The sequence below is a fragment of the Coffea eugenioides genome, chromosome 2 (assembly GCF_003713205.1).
Source record: "Coffea eugenioides isolate CCC68of chromosome 2, Ceug_1.0, whole genome shotgun sequence".
Taxonomy (NCBI): Eukaryota; Viridiplantae; Streptophyta; class Magnoliopsida; order Gentianales; family Rubiaceae; genus Coffea; species Coffea eugenioides.
Window position 1 is genome coordinate 57,524,927 of NC_040036.1, and position 11,055 is coordinate 57,535,981.

Here is an 11,055-nt window from a genome sequence, read left to right on the forward strand (position 1 = left end):
AACTCATGCAGTTGCAGATTCAAAATAACAAGAGTGCACTTTTGGTCAGAGTTAGAGATCATAGATAAACAAATCAAGCCATTACAACAGCCCAAAACCGTTACTCTATTATCTGAGATTTCAGCTGGCATTGCAAGAATTTTCATACCACTATGTTGAGCATTGTGATCAGAATCTGATTTATGCTCAAGAAAGGAGAAAATGGAATTGCTATTTGAAAGCACAAGACTAATAGAGCATGTAGTAGTGAAGTAAGTATTACCAAAATGAGGATCTAAAATCAAGTTATACATTTGGAATGTAATAAAAGATAACAATTGAAATGCAACAACATATACTATGTGTATGTTAGATAAGAACAATTAACTGTTGATTTTCCTAACTCCACTCTCAAAACCCACCCTTTTCTTCTTCCAGCTTGTGAGACTAATAAGAGTCTCACTTGAGCTGGGAAAAAAATTTATCACTTGAAATGTAAAAAAGGTTAAGTAAGAACTGGCTTTCTTGTAATTTGGAAGAAAAACCTCACCCCTACGTTCACAGAAAAGTAACAAGCTGGTGTGACCCTGCAGCACTATTAAAGCTGAATCTTGAACAAAGTCGCCTAAATTTTGCATGTGTGTCACGCATTCGATCGTAATATTCTATACACAGTCAGTACATACGAAATTTACATTTTACTATTTAGATCGACAAAGTACTTTTACAATTTTCAACTTGTATTTCTATTAACCAAACCAAGTACATTCACACAATCCCTACAGCACCGTGCGTAGCACGGGTATTCACACTAGTTTACCTATTATACGAGATGGGAAGTTACTATAGCGATTCAAATGATTGCCAATTAGCTCATCTTCTCTTTGACACGTGGCACATTCATCCTTTGAGAAAGTTGTCTTCATTTTTTTCTTTATTCTTTTTACTTTGTTTTTTCTCTAGTCATCTTATTTCCTCTCTTCTTTCTAGTGAAACATAACTAAACAAACCCTCATCTAAACTATAACTTCATCATTTAATTTCTGCTCCTTTCTTTTTTTCCTTCATCCTAATCATTTATTTTGCTTTTTTTTTTCTCTCCTCTATTGGATTAGTTGATTCATTTTCTTTAAATTTTCTCCATAATTAACTAAATGAATGGTTTTGTTGCAAGAGATCAAAGGTGGGTTTGATATTTCCTTTCTTGCTTAGTCCAATAATCATGATTCATGATCATTTGCCCTTACTGTCTCTCTCTAGTATGTACTATTTAACATTTTTTTGTCATTTTTGTCTCCTAATCAGAAACCTTTGCTTATTCCTTTTCTCACCACTTCTTCCTTCATTTGGTTTTCTTTTTCTGGGGACAAGGGAGGGAGAAGGAGAAAGATAAGTTAGGTGGTTTAGGGGAAGAGGGTGTAAGTGAGAGGTTCTAAGTTCCAATCCTCCCACTTGCACTGTTACTAAAAAAAAAAAGATCATATCAATGGCTTTTGTTTTTTTTTTTATTATTAAATATTTTCCTTTTTTCTTTCATCTCTCAGTCTCTCTCTATTATTTAATATTAATTTTGTCAATTTTTGCTAATCACTCAAGGTTGTGATTAATTCATACAACAATTTTATCAAGTATGGGATCCAAGATGTGTTTGACTCCGTTGGAGAGATTGTGATTGAGCCAGGGGTTGACCCTTCCAAGAGAGGTGACGGTGAATGGAAATATGCCTCCATAATGTTTTGCAAGGTCATCCTTAACAAGCCAGACTTTTGGACAGGCGACAAGTTCTTTGGAGATGGCGGAAAAGAGTACCTGAAGTTTCTTCCTCGTCATGCTCCGGTTAATCATTCACTTGGGTGTTATAATTTATTTATGTCGGATCTAAATGTGGTGTGTAGAATTTCATAGCCTCTAGCTTATGCTGTTGATCTTCCATTTCATGTGCGTTGGTAGAAGTTGGTACATGTACGTTGTCATTGATGCATATCATCTAATATTTGCACCAAATTTCCAATTTGTGCATGTTGGGTGCCATCTCAAGCTTTAATTTGAAGAATATTCTTAATATGGCTTGTAAAATTTCTTGTAAAGCAATTTCATTTTCTAATACTTTGCGTGTCTTTGATCCCTAGTGGTGACAGGAAATTGGAAATAATAAATTTAACTCTTAATAGATCGTGCCCTGCTAAGTGCCTAATAATGCTTTGGTAGAGTCTCTTTGTTACTAGTAAATTTTGAAGATTAAATAGCTCATAGTCTGACAGGTGCCGAACCTGTGCAATAATAAATACCTGCTTAAATAAAATATAATTTCTGTAGATAGTGATAAGCAGGGTCGAATCCACAGGGACTGGGGATAATTTATTTCTTTTAGAGTCCGAAGTATGGGGGGTTTTTGAAAATGAGAGTAACTAAATTACTTGGAATAAATTAAAATAAAATAAAACAACTACAACTCAAATAACTAATTATCACAATAAAAATAATAATGGACGAACTCTAGCCAAGAGACAACTTCGGAGATGGTTCACTTAATTCGATCACAGATGCAAGGATTATTCCAGTTACTATCTGATAAATTAGTTATAGTTGTCATACACGCGATAAACAACCAACTCTTCCTCAATTCGTCGATAGCCAAGGTACGACCGTTGACTATTTCTCTAATCAGGAAATAACCCTAGGTACGACCATAGAAGTTCAATTCCCTAATTGCATGAATAATTAGAAGAGCCTAATTCTAACCAATCAACACGCTACGAGGGTCTCTTTAAGTTAGCCTGTCTATCTCCCTGACACCAACCCAATCATGCCAGTTGCCACCAGTTTAGAATTATTAAACAATTACGGATTTACTACCCTAATTGGCTTCAGGTTATTGAATTAATCTAGAATCCGGGCCCTGGATAATCGAATAATAAAACAACCATATGAACATAGAGCAGAAGATAGACGAATACCAGTGAATAATGGAAATAAATAAAAACTAATTCGATCTCACAAATTTAGTAGAACCAAGTCCTCCGTTGTTCCTCGACTAGACGAAGGGATTTAATTCATCTTCATGGAGGAAATCCCATGCAAAAGTGCAGAAGTAATTATTGAAAACAAGCTATGTCTTTGTCCTCCTTAGAAGAAAACGGCAAAGCTATATATAAAATAATGAATACGAAGGAACTAGCTAGAAGCAAAAACAAAACGAAGCTCTCCTATTCTGAAACAAAAACTACTTCTTGTCTCGTGGTCCCGCCGGATAAGGAACAAAACCAATCCTCTGTACGTTTGTTTCCTTTTAAGTCCAATGACTAATGCCTTTCTTTTCTCCGTGGTCCCCGCACAATTGAGAGCAAAAGTCCTCCCAAAGCTTCCTGTACCAACCGAGGCTTTCCTTCTTGTTTTGTTTCCTATTACTTGTAGGACTCCAATCTCCTAATCAGCAAAGGAAATGCAATCTCTTTGTAGCACCATGTGGGCCCGGTTGTTTGAAATCTCAATTATCTCCAAAAAGTCCCTCATTTTTGTAGTTTTCTGCTCCATTCCCTGAAATTAAGTCCAGATACCAACTATAAGTATATATCAACAATTTAAAACACTATTTGACAAGGACAAAGGGGAAATTAATAATAAAATAACCAACAATTAACACCCTATCATAGTCCCTCACCTCTGCTAATATGAAGAACTCGAATCAATAGTGATTACGAAAATGGCAACGAGTTCTGGAAGTAATTTATTTTTCATTCACTTGTCTGTCTGCTGACATCATTGCAGGTAGGGCTGCAAACGAATCGAGTCGCTCGCGAGCGGGTCAAACTCGACTCGAGCTAGCTCAAGTCGAAATCAAGCTCAAAATATTAAGCTCGGCTCGCGAGCTCGAGTATATATATATATATATATATATATATATTATTTTAAGTATATATATATTTTTTATTTTAAGTATATATATTTTTATATTTTTAAATTTTAATAGTAAAATTACATATATAACCTTAATATTTTATTATTTATTAAGAAAAAAATCTTATTTTATTTATTTTTTTAAAAATAAAATAATTATTTTTTTATTTTTTTCGAGCTCGAGCTCAAGCTGGAAATTGTCAACTCGTCAAGCTCGATCTCGAGTTCGAGTTCAATGAAATTAAGTCAAGACTCGACTCGATTAGGCCAAAACTCGATTCGATTCGACTCGTTTGCAGCCCTAATTGCAGGAGCCACTTTCATTTGGTTGTGGTTTTTGCACTAACTCTGCACACTGCATACAAATTACTTCTAAATTGAGACTACTAATTGACACTGCAAAGATACTAAAATGGTTCCATTCCTACTTCTTGACCACAAAATCCCTTCCCCTGCGGCAGACGTCATTCATCTTCAACAATAACCTTTCTTTTTGCTTGTAGCTCTTTTGACAGATGCGTTTTGAATTTGGCAATCATTTCCCTCATCTCGCATTATTGTGTGTGTCAAAATTATCTCCAGTTATTATATTGTTATGCAATGATAATTAAAGTTAACTAGCGAGTCTACATGCATGCCACAATAAAAAATTTGATGTTTAAATTCAAATTCAATGATGTAGCATTCATCTAATCTCGTTAGTATATACACTGACAGTGTAGGAAAGAATAATCATATATATATATATATATATATATATACATATATTGATTTAGAAGAAAATTACGAATAATGAAAAGACAAAAGGTTATAATTTACAGTTAATAAGAAGACAAATAGTCAAATTGATGATTACACTCTTTTCTTTTCTTTTTTTATCTAAACAGAGATGACTTTTGAATCTTTATTGAACAAAAAACTGAGCATTGTAGGTTTCATACAAAAATATATAGATCTTTGACCGTGGATTCGGTCTAAATGATCAGCCTCGAACTTTTTATTTACCAAATAATTTTTGGCATGAGGGAGCCAATAGACATTAAAGTATTAAACCGTCTAGCAATTGGGAAGAGTTGAACAATCATTGGCTTGTGCTTGACGCGCACAAACTGAACGAGGTGCAAATGCTTGGTCTGCACAGTATACTTGGGCATTCGGCCCACATAACTTTATGCATGTTTGGGCGCATCGCACTGTCACGGGCTGCTGTGCGCAAGGGATGTCACTGAGAATTTTGGTGCAGATATCGGCATTGACTTGATAAGAATTGATCATCAACCCCACTGCAAAGAAGAGAATAATCATGAGCATAATTGATGATTACACTCACTATATTATGTTATATTGATTAAATGCACTATATTCTTGAGGGGAAAAGGGCGTGGGAGAGGTGGGAAGGTAAATAAAAAAAATAAAAGATTAAGAAAACTCCAAAAAAATTATCGATAATTATAAAATATACTAACAGGAAAGGTTTACAACTACTAGAATTGACAAAATTTTGTTGTATCCAATGAAAATGTCTCAGCATGTATTTTGCTCAAGTTTTATTGTATGCACTAGTTTTGCACATTATAGAAAATTTTCTATTCTTATTGTAACAATCCAAGTAAAATATGCAATAAATTAGTTTAGATATGACAATTGTCCATCTTCTGAGTTTTTGTAATAGTAGAATGCACAATAAATATTTAATTACTTTGTATACAATAAATATTTTTAACAACTAGCAATTGCTTAATTTGTTTGTTATATAGTTTCTTAGTCAATATTATGTCAACAACTTAGTTTAAATATGATAATTTTCTATTTTTAAAGTTTTTATAATTGTATACAATAAACATTTTGCACAACTAGCAGTTGCTTAATTTTGCCCATTATATAATTTCTTAATCAATATTATGCCAACAATCAAAGTTTCACATAGGAATTCAATATATTAAAATTTTTATACACATGGAGACAATATATTCATGTGCAAAGCATGTGAATTATTACTAGTTGCACCAAAAAGTCTCACTATGAAAGAGTGTGAACCGATGAAAATAGAGAAATAACAAAAGTAGTTGTTGTATGTAAATGGATCCTTTAAACTTGTCAAGGGCTGGAACAGCGATCTATATGCGGAATCGAAAGCCAGCTGTATAGTTGGCAATAGAAATTATAGTGAAAGACGAAGTCTTGCCACAAAAAGTATTACACGCGTGCTAACATGTACTTGCTTCTTACTCGGTCAGGGCTTGTTGTTTAAGGCCATGTGCATGTTTTGCCCTCCTAACTCTTTCTGTTCTTCGTTGACTGTCGTTCAATTGCTTCTGGGACAAAAGATTGCCCCTACTGATTCCTTGTGTTTCGTCTTTATCTGTTAGTCTCACGCATTTGAGATTCTTTTGCCGAGTAAACAGAGAATACTTTTAAGTCAATTACGAAATCTAAAAGCTTTTCTTTTTGAAATGTTATTTCTAGTATAATGATTAGCCTTTTGTTTTGCATCATTGACCAATTTAGTGCAAAACCAACAACAATCATCTTTCCATTGAGCTTTTTGGGCGGGTCTTTGAATAAAATTTCATTGGTCAAGGCCATTTTCAGCAGTCGTTTGTAGATTTTTGGGTGCTAGATATCCTAAAATATTTTCTTTGCACATTTATTGCACAGGAGCAAATTTGCTTAACAAGGCTTTGGCTCTCAAGTGTCCCATGCTGGAGTGTTTCTTACCGTCCTTTTGCAAAAAGGGAAGTGAGTCTATCTGAATCTAGTTGATGAATCAAAATTTGTGAATCTCATCGGAGGACAAACGCTTCTTCTGTTTATTTTACCGTTGCTGAAATGCCCCTATGGATGCTATCTTTCGCCCTTGGTGCGTCTTCTGATAGAGAGGTGGTAGGTTTGATTGATCTGAACATCGAAGACACCAAGATTGCTAATATACTAACTGCCTGGATTTATTATGCTGATGCTAAATTTGAGGATGCTGATCTTCAATGTAAAGGAGGCTTCCGTAAAGGCAGGAATGCTCTTGACTATGTTCAGATGCTTCTGAATAACTGCAAAGAGATCTCTATGGCGATCTTGAGAGGCGTATGGTTAACGCTATGCAAAGAGATCTCTAAGGAGGTCGTAACCTGCAGAGCATTGAACATTAACTGGATGCATCAATCATTTCAAATGGTCTCTCAAGGGCATATCCTTACAAGAAGATGGGAAGGGTTTCTGGAGTCGTAGCATCCCTTAGACGAACAAATCCATTGCAGATGACTGCTGACATGAGAAAAACGCGGCAGCAGGTTTCATGCAGCGGAAGAGTGGGTAATGCTAGATTTTTCCTTCGTGAACTACTTTCAGCTTCTCATATAGTGGAAAGAATAAATGCGCGCTGAAACGTTTCCTATAATTTGATTCAGACTCTGGCTAAGCTAATCTGTGTGCATGCTGGTAGAGAGTTACTTGTTTCGAGTGCAAATAGTTTTCTTACCTACTTTTATTCACATTCTAAAGCCATGCACTTTTTCTATTTTCTTCTTTCTGCCTTTCCACTTTGACGGCACCCGTAATTCTTACTTTAATCTGAGTTATTAATTTTAACGTTGACTAAAGCTGAAGATGCAGCCATGCAGGCACCCTTCGCACTGGGGAAATATATGCTTCCTCTCTACTCCTCGAGTTAAAAACTTGGCCAGCTTGGGTCTTGTCAACACAAAAGTGTTGGAACCTTTTATTGAAAAATTGCTCGATTGTGGCCCGAAACAGTTGGTAGATCATACTTCGTCTTTGCTACATGGAGAGCACGAGATATTTTTGGATGAGGATTGGATTGGAACGTGCAAGGATCCTGCATTTTTTGTAGCGGAACTAAGGAGTAAGCACTGAAACAAGGAGATCTCACTGCAGGTAATTTCCATCGTTCAAGCTTGCTCCAGAATATTTTGGGATGCTGATAGAACAACAACATAAGACTGTTTATATGATATGCAATTGTTTCAATTTCCCTCTGAGAACCTTTCATGCCACTATCTGAACAAAAATATGTTGATACTTTGTCTTCTATTATAATGTTACTTCTTTCTAAACAACAGATATCTACATTGGTAGAAAAGCTAGACGCTCTTAGATGTTATCCTTGAGTTATGTGTTGATGCAAATACTGTCTTTCTGCTCCATAAATATTTCCCTTGTTTTGGTCAATAGTTCCTTCATCCGAGGGAAGAGGAAAAACATATGTGAACTAATTTGATGTATGTATACGAATCTGAAGTACGTATACTTGTAGGCATAATAAGTCTTCTTTTCCAGTCTGAATCATCTCATAGTGACAAGCTATTTAAAGTCATTGAGCTTTACAATGTGCTATTTAATGCCTTTTTTCTGGTGTCAACATGGTTATACCTTTTCTTCTTTCACTAGTAATAGTTCACGTGTTTTGCATGTGATTATAACATTCTAAAATGTATTATTTTTTAGATACTAAAATTTTTTGTGAAATTTTGATCATCAACATCATAATATAGGATTTTTATGTTATTTATTTTCTTTAACCAGTTACTTTTAAAAATTTTATTAAATGCAAAGAGATAGAAAGCATTCCAATGTAGTTAGCATATCCTTTATGATTAAATTTGGAATCATGAACCAAACATTGTTTGATTTATAGCTTGAACTCTAACAAATCAAATATTGATAATATCATGTTTTACTAAAATTATTGTATATTCATGATTTTATTACATATAAACCACAATCGTTATAATTTTTTATAAATGAAGAATATAATTAAGCAAGAAAAATAAACATACATGGGACTTGAATTCTTTGTATCGCTATTTTAGCCAATAGTGGAATATAAATGATTCACCATGTAAAGTTTTTCTTTGGCTTGTACATTTTGACAATTGAAATTTTATAGATAAAGATAGTTGGGTATTTTCCATTTTTCTTTTCTTTTATTCATAACTTTTAGCACAATCCAATGCAAAGAATTCTAATGGCTAGATCCTGACCCTTTCATAGTTAAATTCAATTTTTGTTCTATATCAAATTCCCCATTTCTATTAATAATTGTTTTTTATCGAACAAATTTGCATTCTGTTCAAATTCTTGATAATCAATATTAATATCTAGAAGAAGAATACTATGAATTCGATTTATACCAATTGTATTTTTTAAATTGTCTATCGCAGTATTAGAAGGTGAATTTTTACTTTTTTTTCATATGAGCAGAGTATTTTTGCTTCAGTATCAATGTTTTTGATGATCATGGAATTTGAATGAGAATTGTGGCTAATTAACAATTTTAATATCAATTTTTAGTATATTGTAGTGTTTAATTTTTTCAATCCAGCTTTTAATATCCATAACCACTACTATTATTATCAATTATTGGAATGCACTAAATCTATCTAATTATAATTATCACCATAAATGAAATTTACTTAATTTCAAAGCTTTTCATTTCATAACCACTACCATTATTCACTAATATTGCAAGACAATAAATATATGTAATCATTAGAAAAATAAGGGTATTTTGACATTTATAGTAAAGCTTTTTATATATACAACTGCAATAAATTTTTCAAAAAAAACCCCAAAAAATAGCTACAATAAAATTTTTCAATTTGACTTGAGAAATATTTCTTGGATGAATTATATAAGTTGTACACATCCAATTCAGAAGGAGAAGAAATTTTTCATGTGGCATCCAATGGAATTTCAATATACGACAAATTATGACACCTTGATAACTGAAATAGTAATATTAAGCTGAAAAAAAACTAAAATAGTACCATACAAACCATTATTATCATCAATAACAACCCCTCAAAATAAGAAAAACTAAAAAAAACAACTGAAAACTATTCATAAAATGACATAAAGTGTATAGCAAATGAATTAAAAAGTTGGAAATACAATTCAAATAATACCAATGATAACATCCAAATCACTGATATTTCAGGAAATACAAACATTATTATTGGTAAGAACATAGTAATACTTTATTCATATTAGTTTGATCAAACCAAATCTATCCATTAAGGCATATAGAAGCTATCTTCAATGATAAAATAAGAATAATAATACGAGTAAACTTAAAATTAAGAATGATAAAATTGTTTTTAGAGATATTTTTGGAAATTTTTAAATGTATTTTGGCTATTTTTTTATAATTTATAACTTTTTTAGGGTATTTCCAGTACAATTGGGGGTGGATTAGAAATTTGAGTTAGTTGTAAAGGTGGGATCCAATATTTATGTTTGCGCACCGGTAGGGCTGTCAACGGTCCGGGTCTAGACCCGGACCCGGATCGGACTCGTCAATATTTTTCGGGTACGGTTAGGTATATAGACCCATGACCCGGACCCGGACCCGGACCCATTTTATCTAACAGATTTGCGGGTTGGATACGTAATATATCATTCCGACCCGTATTCGACCCGAACCTGTTTTAATTAATTAATAATTAAAAAAATATATACCTATCTTTACCACTTTCATTCCCATATTTTCCCAACCCTAATTCCCACCGCAGCACCACACATCCCTTTTTCCCCTCACTCTCTTTTCTCTTTTGCTCTACCTCCCGCCTCCGCCAGTGACCAATCTGCCGTGAAACACTAAAACCGGCGACGCTCTCAGCTCTCTGACTCTCTCCATCTCAGCTTGAAGAAGATTTCAGCTTCTTTGATAGGATAGATCAAGATGCAGCTTCACATATGAACAAAGGAATAATACCACTTGTCAGTAGTCCTGTTTGTCGAGGTGGGGTAAGAGGTGGTCTCAAAGCTGCTCAAATTAGGAGGCCTAAGCAACCACAAGTTTGGTACAAGGCAGGCAGAAAAGAAAAGATTTGGACCCTCTTGGATATTCCTTTTGCTTCACGGTGTTTGGACCACAATCGGCAAAAAGGTTTTATGTACTCGTCTAGGATTTTTGGGGCGAATTTCTTAATTTTTCTTCAAGCTTCAGAGAGTTTTAAATCTCAGAGAAGATTCAATTTTCGGTTGATAAGCATGTGGCCAATATAGTGTAAATTCCTTAAAACATGATCTATTTTTTGGATATTTGAAATTGTCAAGATTTAAATTCTTAGAATTGAATAGACCCCAAATGGTGATTCAGAAATACTAGGAGCGTTGCCGTGTAAAACAGAGAAGTTTATGCTGTGCATAGGGTAATGTGAG

General features: G+C 33.8%; 1 pseudogene; it reads left to right on the top strand.

Moving 5' to 3' along the window:
* The first annotated feature begins 6,705 nt into the window (after positions 1–6,705).
* Positions 6,706–7,746, top strand: LOC113759943 (annotated as a pseudogene).
* The last annotated feature ends 3,309 nt before the right edge of the window (positions 7,747–11,055 follow it).